The sequence below is a fragment of the Toxotes jaculatrix genome, chromosome 23 (assembly GCF_017976425.1).
Source record: "Toxotes jaculatrix isolate fToxJac2 chromosome 23, fToxJac2.pri, whole genome shotgun sequence".
In the NCBI taxonomy this organism is placed as follows: domain Eukaryota; kingdom Metazoa; phylum Chordata; class Actinopteri; family Toxotidae; genus Toxotes; species Toxotes jaculatrix.
The window spans coordinates 722501-731633 of NC_054416.1; positions in this window are offsets into that span (position 1 = coordinate 722501).

Genomic DNA, 9133 nt, shown 5'->3' on the forward strand with positions numbered 1-9133 from the left:
TCAAACACGAACATTAATCCATAAAAATATTTCTTTAAATCTGAGTTTGTTTTTTGTTTTTGTTTTTTGGGGGTAACCAGCTGCTGTGCGTGGACGACGGTCAGAACAGTCCTCAGTGTTGTCTTTGCTGCGTGGTTGACGGTGGGGTGTGATGGGGGACACGATGATGATGGGGGGTGGTGGGACGACGTGGCTTCACATTTTGTTTGTTTGTTTTATTGACAGCAAAGTTTTAAGAAGCACCCGAGAGGACGGAAAACGTCTCAGCAGCGACTGGACGAAGCAATTAAACCTCTTTTCTTCATCTGTTGACTCCTGTCATTCGCTTTCAATGGAGTGGCTAGCTTAGCTTAGCATCACAGACAGGACAGCTGACTCTGGTGTTTCCCTTTAGCCCCGTGACACAAACTCCCACACAGAGCAATGACAGGTCCATTCATCGGGAGACGTCCGGTGCTGCGGCCCGAGTTTGTCCCGCTCGCAGACGACAGATTAAGTTTAATTCCTGATGAAGCAGCAGCTTCTCTCATAGAAAACCGGATTCCACGTCCTGCTGCCTGTGACAGATCTGAAGCAGGCTGAGGAGAGATGAATTCCCCCTGAGGATCAGACGTATAATCCCAAAACAAAGAGAAGCTCCGGGGCCAGAGACACCACAGGGTCTCTGCTGCTCACTGTCCCGCAGCTGCTGCAGCACCAGGACCAGTCCTGGGCCTCGTTCTGAGACTGTACCTGCTTCCACTGTCTTCATCAGCGGATGGATCTGATCAAACGTGGCTGTGGATTTCAGGTCACTGTATTTTGTAACTGAGTTCGCAGATGAAGACCATGTGATACAACTGAAAGTACCAGAGGAAGCCTGTAAGTGGACTTTGTTCAGCACTGATGATGGAAAAACCTGTTTTCTGATTTGAAGCTTGTGTTTGTCAGAAAAAGAATAAAAAGAAAAACTGGAAAAAGAAAAGAAAAAGGAAGTGTCAGTGTCCTGTTTTTGTTCTCGAGCTCCCTCATGAATATTCACATCGTTTTATTTCAGAAACTTCACGTTTCATCTCTCTCAGTCCTTGTTCCTCCCTGCCTGCTGTCCTACTTGTACCTGTGACAACACACACTTTTAAACACACACTTAAAACACACACTTTCCTCCACAGTGACTGCGTCGGTGCCAAGTTGGACTTGCTACAAAGGGAAATGCTCACACACTCGGTTGGTGTAATGACACAGATATAAAGGGGGAGGATCCCACACACTCACTCAGAGGGGTGGGGTAAGGGACGGGAGGGAGGGGGAGGATGGGGAGAGTGGGGGAGTAGGAAGAGAGGACACACACACTCAGAAAGCCAAAGCATATGTGAGGGGACACACACACACACACACACACACACAGCAGAGCATTAAAACGTCCTGTTAAATACATAATATTCACCACACACACGCTGAGACTGTGGTGTCATGTAAAATTCACCTTCAGATCCCATGAAGCCGACGTTTGTGGTGACAAATGACAGAAAAGTGATGAGTGATGGGGGAGAGGGGGGAGGAGGGGAGAGGGGGGCGGTTAGCGTGTCAGCAGCGTGACAGCAGCGTGACAGCAGAACGGCCTGAACACGGATTTATCCTAAAAAGAATGAGTTTGTATGAAAGTGTCCAACTCTTCAGAATTAAAAGGTTTGTTTATTCACACAAAACTAAAAAAAACTCTGACAAGTTATTAATAATATTTTGTTGGTTTGTCTCAACTTTGACCTACAGATCATCATCATCATCATCATCATCATCATCATCATCATCATGAGATTTATCCAAAACATTTACATTTATATTCAAATCAAAAACTGAAATCTCTCATGTTTTAGAGAATTCAGATGCTTTGTGGTGCTCAGGTGTTCAGAACCTGTCCACCTGTGTCCACCTGTGTCCACCTGTGCAAAGTGACCTGATCTGTATGTGAGGACAAAGACCACAAAGTCACTGACCTGATGAAAACAGCCGAGACGACGCTGCGGCAGCTTCAGGACGAGTCTCTGACTGTCCCCTGAGTTGGACCAGCCAAAGTCAAGACCCCAGAAAGTCCAGGTGAGCAGAGCTCGTAGAGACGCGTCCAGGAAGTGACTGCCACCGAAGCTTCAACGAGGGACTGAGCTCAGGGTCTGAAGTCTGTGTGAGAAAGTTTCAGATTTTTAATGAAGAACTTTGATTTTCATTTTGTCGTTACAGAAGAAAACGACTCCTGAAGCTTCACAGCTTTTCCTCCCTGCAGCCGGAAAAGTTTCTTATATTGTTGATGTGAGGTGTAAACACACACACACACACACTGACACACACACACACACACACACACACACACACACACACACACACACACACACACACACACACACACACACTGACACACACACACACACACACAGTGAAGGTAGGGCTGTTGGACAGGCTGTGTGTCTGCTGGGACCTGGTGGACCTCTTTCCTGTTTTGATGTCGTACTAATTAGAATATCAGACGATAACGCTGTGTGTGTGTGTGTGTGTGTGTGTGTGTGTGTGTGTGTGTGAGTGTGTGAGTGTGTGAGTGTGTGATCACTGCAGTTTGTTGACACACTTACCAGAAACTCTCAGAGGGGTCGTATTTGAAACACGGCAGTGGTACCACCTCCTCACTGTCCCCTGAGTGTGTGTGTGTGTGTGTGTCCTGAGTGTGTGTGTGTGTGTGTCCTGGTCCTGTATTCTTGGCTCTGTCTTCTCCCTGAACCAGGTCGCTCTGTGTGTTCAGCCCTGATTCACAGCAGACGTGTTGAAAACACTGTAAAAACTTTATTGATGACAAACTGAGATTCAGATGTGATTTCAGACAAAAGTTTCCTCGTTCGGTGAAAGTGTTTTAACTTTAACTTCACTTCCTCGTGTGTGTGACAGTTCAGAATAAAACTGTTTTCATTCATGTTGTTCACTCGTCCTTTGACTTTGTGTCTGTTTGTTACGTCGTCGTGTTTCTGAGGAATTTTACTAAATCTGAGACTCGAAAACTCGACAAACACATTTTCAATATTATAATTAATTTAACCTTGTGTTTTTTGGCTGAGTGTGTGTGTGTGTGTGTGTGTGTGTGTGTGTGTGTGGCAGCAGGCCAGGTGCCCTACTGTCACCCTGATTCAATCTGACCCTCGGGGGGGGACCTTCCTCCCAGAGGGACGCTGTTCCCCAGGGGACACAGAGGCTGGTGGACACGCCAAGGACAAATTTGTGTCTTTTCATACTCGTCTCTGCAGAGTTTTCACACACACACACAAACACACACACATACACACACACACACACACACACTGTTATATACATGTACATGTTAGACAGTTTAGTGCAAACTCACTATTTCAAACCTCTTGGTTCAGAAGACTGTGGTGAGTGTGTGGCTGATCTGAGACCTTCATCATCATCATCATCACCATCATCTTCTGTCTGATCTGTTCTGGAGACAAAAGGATGAAGAAGAAAAAGGACGTTGATCCATCCAATCACATGTATAGAGTCAGAGGGAGGAGTCAGAGGAGGCAGAGCGTCGAACAGAAAACTGTACGTTCACTGTAGATTTATATAAATAAGACAGAAGGAGGGAGAAGTTTGAGCGTCCACAGAACGAAGGAAGAAACAACACGGGAAGAAAAGATAGAGGAAAGTGAAAGAAACAAAACCACAGAAAAACAGAAGATAGAAAATAAACGTGAAGAAAGAAACAAGAAAATTTCTATTAAAAGAAAAACCTGAGAAGAAGAAAGAGAAGAAGAAGAAGAAGAAGAAGGGAAGGTTGTTCTTTTTTTCAACGACAGACAGGTGAGTTTGTTTTTCATATTAATCACATAATCATTAATGTTCATCACATAAAAACAATGATTAAAGTTTATCATTTTAAATTCAATGCTTTTATTTCACTTAAGATTTTATACGATATAATAAATATATAAATATGGATTTATTCAGAAAAAGAGATTAAATGTGATCAGTCTGAGAAATCACTTCATTTAACAAGTGCAGAGTCGTTCTGTCAGTTTAAGAACATCAGTGTGTATGAAAGGAAAATTATGAACATACAGAAGAATAATACAAGATGTGTCCACACATTAATATAAAATATGATAACAAATATATAAATATTAAAAGATACTGGTGAATATAAGTATGAAATTTCAGAATTTAAACATCTCTAATAATAATAATAATAATTGTAACTATGAATAAACAGCAAACAATTCAAACTAAAACCCAATAGAAACTATAATCTTTGAACCAGAGTTTGAGTCTTAAACTCTCTGAATTATTTCATGTTGAATAAATATTTTTCACACTTTCATATTTTACATTCTTCATAAATAATCGACTCTGTTGTTCACAAGTGAAGAAGAAACTCAGATTGTTCAGCTGTGACTGATGTTCGTGTTGTTACTGCAGGACTGAGACATGAGGATGAGTCCAGACACTGAGGAGGTACAGACTGTGTGTGTGTGTGTGTGTGTGTGTGTGTGTGTGTGTGTGTCTGTGTGTGTGTGTGTGTGTGTGTCTGTGTGTGTGTGTGTGTGTGTGTGTGTGTCCTATCATGATTTTGGTAATGTTAACCATGAGAAGAGTCTGTAACGTTCTGTTCATCAGTCCATCAGATGCACAGTGTCCAGCTGCAGCTGTGTGTCCTTCAGACCTGGAAGCACCAAACTCAGGTCGTGTGATTGCTGTGGACATGGCTGGGTGGTGCACGGTGAGACACACACACACACGCACACACACACACACACAGATAGCCGCCAAATAGCCGCTCTGGCTTTTCTGCTCCACGGTGCAGATGTTTAACCATGATCCAGGTGTTGTTGCAGGTTTTGTTGCCACAGTTTTGGAAACGTCTCGGCCTCATGAGAAACATTTGACCAGCAACCGACCAAACTCTTTAGAAGGAATCACAGAACTTACAGTTTATTCATTAATTCATTGGATTGTACTGAAATGATTCTAATAGATTTGCTGTCTCCTCACATTACGTCTAAGAAGATATTTGGAATTCAAATTAATCTGAATCCAACGTGTGTAATATAACATGTGCTGAGCTGTAGAATGAAAGTCCTTTGGCATGACATTAATACGCTCACATTCCCGACATCATCACAGTGTCCTCGGTGTCCCTGGTGTCCTCAGTGTCCTCAGTGTCCTCTGTGTCCTCGGTGCTGCTTTGTTTGTTTGTTTTCAGAACGTAAACAAAAAACTCTCCTGTCACTCTGTTGACTCTGACAGTGACACAATGTTGGACTTCACCCACCGACTGACACACACACAAACACACTGCAGATGTGTGCAGTCGCTATGGTGACAGGAAGTCAGGTGTCGCTGTCATCGCATCACCGAGAGCATCTGGAGAGAGCATCTGTACTCACACACACACACACACACACGCACGCACGCACACACACACACACACAGAGACACACACACACACACCTGTCTAGTTAGGTGGCGTTTTTCATAGATAGTAAACACACATCTGTTGCTCTGACAAACATGTGTCAGAACTTTGTGATCCTTTGTGACCTCAGTGTAGTTCATTGTGTGGTTCATTGTGTGGTTCGTTGTGTAGTTCATTGTGTAGTTCATTGTGTAGTTCATTGTGTGGTTCATTGTGTGGTTCATTGTGTGGTTCATTGTGTAGTTCATTGTGTGGTTCATTGTGTGGTTCGTTGTGTAGTTCATTGTGTAGTTCATTGTGTGGTTCATTGTGTGGTTCATTGTGTGGTTCATTGTGTGGTTCATTGTGTGGTTCGTTGTGTAGTTCATTGTGTGGTTCATTGTGTGGTTCATTGTGTGGTTCATTGTGTGGTTCATTGTGTAGTTCATTGTGTAGTTCATTGTGTGGTTCATTGTGTGGTTCATTGTGTAGTTCATTGTGTGGTTCATTGTGTGGTTCATTGTGTAGTTCATTGTGTTGTTCATTGTGTAGTTCATTGTGTAGTTCATTGTGTGGTTCATTGTGTGGTTCATTGTGTGGTTCATTGTGTAGTTCATTGTCCTTTTCCTCTCCAGCCTTGGAGAAGCTCCAGGCCCAGCCTTCCTCCAGCTGCGGCCCAGTGGAGGTGGCCCTTCCCGGGCTGGTGTTCGACCTGAGCTCCCTGGTCCTTTACGGAGCTCAGGCCATTCCTGTTCGGCTGAAGATTCTGTTGGACCGTCTCTTCAGCGTCCTGTCCCCAGAGCAGGTACACACCCAGTCCTCTGGCAGGGACGTCCTTCACATTTACTGTGTAACACATTACGTTTTGTCGTGTTTTCAGGTCGGACACATCCTGCACACGCTGAGCTGGAGTCTGGGAGATTATGTCCGAGGCTACATGCTGCAGGTAAACACAGCCACTACAGTATAATCTTACTGTATCTGTGGTGTATGATGCAACGCCTGACGTTACAAATAAACTTTATTTATACAGAGTGTCGGACAACTGGAACTGATCTATTGGATGTTGGCCTTTACCTGCATCGATTCTAATGAGACATGTTATTGTTCTTTAAGACATTTTCACACTGGGGTTAATGTTTGTCCTTATGTCCAGTTTCCCAGTGGGAAGGTGCTGGACCGCTGGATGATGGTGACTCCTGAGGAAGAGCTGCTCATCCTCAAACAGTTCCTTCGTTTTGGCGAGACGCGCTCCATCGTTGAGTTGATGACGCTTCAGTGCCTGGCGGCTGTCAATCATCTCTCCGAGCCGGAGCTAAAGCCCGCCCCAAAGAGCTGCCAGTCAAACATTAATACGTTCACTGAGCGCAATGGAGGAACACCGGGGACGTTCAGGAAGTCCAGGGGAGATTCATGCTTGGTGGCCGGCGTCTGCCATTTTGAGAAAAGCAGTCGCGCTGACCGCGGTGACACTGTCCACCATTTTGAAAACTTTCCAGGTGGACTGTCTTTGCTTCTGCCTTTCCATTTTCCAGGCTCCGGCGTCCAGTGTTTGGTTTCACCCACCAAGGTCAGTAAATGAAACTGCATCAGAAGCAGTCGGACTGCGCCTCTGTTTTCCAGCAGGACGCTTATTTTGGTTGAAAGGTTCTTTATTTTTGTTCCGCCCACTTTGACCACTTCCCCCTTCTTTTCTTTTATCAGGATCTTGTTCCTCCCACAAAGCTAACACAGTGCCTACAGAAGCCCAGTGGGGCCAAACCAGCTGAGAGACACAGGCAAGATGGAGGAAGAGGAGCGCAAGAGAACAACCCAACTTTACATCACTCCAACGGTGGAGCGGCTTTAAAAATCAAAGCTGACCCCGACAAGCCAAACCCGGCCCAGTCGCCATGGCAGCCAAACCCTCGCATCCACAGACACCAGGAGCTTGACCTTCACAGGGTCATGGCCAAACAGGAGCACGCCTCTTCACTCTCTCCCTCCTTTAACTGTTCATTTACCCCGGCGTCTTCCTCAGTCCGTCCATCAGTTTCTTTCTCCTCCCCCTCTCCTCCAAAGATTTACCAGAAGATGCGAGGATCCTCTCCCTCCTCTTTTCATCCTCTTCCATCCTTCTCCTCCTCCTTCCTCTGTCCACTTCCTGCCTCTTCCTTCACTTCCTCCCTCCATCCTCTCCCATCCTCCTCTTCCTCCCTACCTTCTCCTTCTCCCTCAGGAGGTCGGAAGGGGAGGGTCTGCTGTGGTGTTTGTGGGAAAAGCTTCTATGACAAAGGTAAGAAGGTGATGGGTTCCACTGGAGATCCTTGGGGTTCCACCGGGTTCCGCTGGAGGCGCCATCTTAACGAGATCACCATTTTCCTTCTGTTTGTGCAGGAACGCTGAAGATCCACTACAACGCCGTCCACCTGAAGATCAAACATCGCTGCACGGTGGCGGGCTGCACCATGGTCTTCAGCTCGCTGCGAAGCCGAAACCGTCACAGTGCAAACCCAAACCCACGGCTACACACCGGCTCTGGCAGAGACACACACAGCCACAGAAACACACACTCTGAAACGCACACACACGAGGCCAAACAGGCGCACAGAAACATACACAACACACGTATGTGCAGGGAGAAAGAGATCAGCAACACACTTTTACAACAGCATGATGACGCACACACACTGATGCATGTATATACCCTTAGAAATGGGTTGAACTGTCATACAAACCCACACCATGGCACCAACACAACCCCTCAACCTGACTCCCCTCCACCTTCTCCTCAACCTCCACCACCAGACTCCACCCAGAACTTCACCTGGAGTGACTCTACCTTCAGATCCAACCTGCACCCTCAGGTACCTCCTAATCTCACTCCTCCCCCGCTCCCTGCTCACAGTGCTTCCTCGGTGGGTTCTCCTCCCTCCCTTGTCCCTCTGGTCCTTCCTGTGGCAGAGAAAACTGAACATTGTCAGCACCTGCTCAGCCCCAACACCAATCACATCACACCCGCTCCCTTCCCTGACCACGCCCCCACCAAAGGAAAACGAGGAGAGCTGACCAATCAGCTGCAGCAGTGGGAGTCAGGTGATCCCGTACCAAAGAAGAAGCCCAGAAAGTCGAGCATGCCAGTGAAAATAGAAAGAGGAAAGCTGGAGGGGGCGAGAAACAAAGGGGAGGAGGAGTGTTGAAGGTCTGGTCCAGATTTCATTGTATGAAAACTGGAAACATGTCGAGTTAACGGTGGCTGAACATACCAGCCACAGCGATGTCATTTCAATTTAAATAATAGTTCACAAAGCTTTGGTCTAAAGTGGCTCCTGTATGCAGAGTAAATCTTTAGGTAACAACATGACCTTTGCTCTGCTTCAGTCTTCAGATGTGTGATTTGTAAATTCTGTGTCTGCTGACAAACCAATGCTTGATGCTGCATGATGCTCTGTGCCCCCCAATAAAACCGAAACTCCACTGTTTCACTGATTTTTTATTTTTTTAATCCAGGTGTGTCACTGCACCGTGATGATGATGATCCTGTTCTTTGAGGGGAAAATACATGTGAGATAATTATTCATTTATTTTATTTATATTTAATTATTTACTTTATTTTAAGAAAAAAAGAAGAAGAAGGTGAAGGAGTAGAGGGAGGAGAAGAAACCGCTTGGCTCAGATCCAGGTTTCTACTCGGATGACATTGATGCACGTACCCAAACCGGAAGAGTGTGAGGCTGG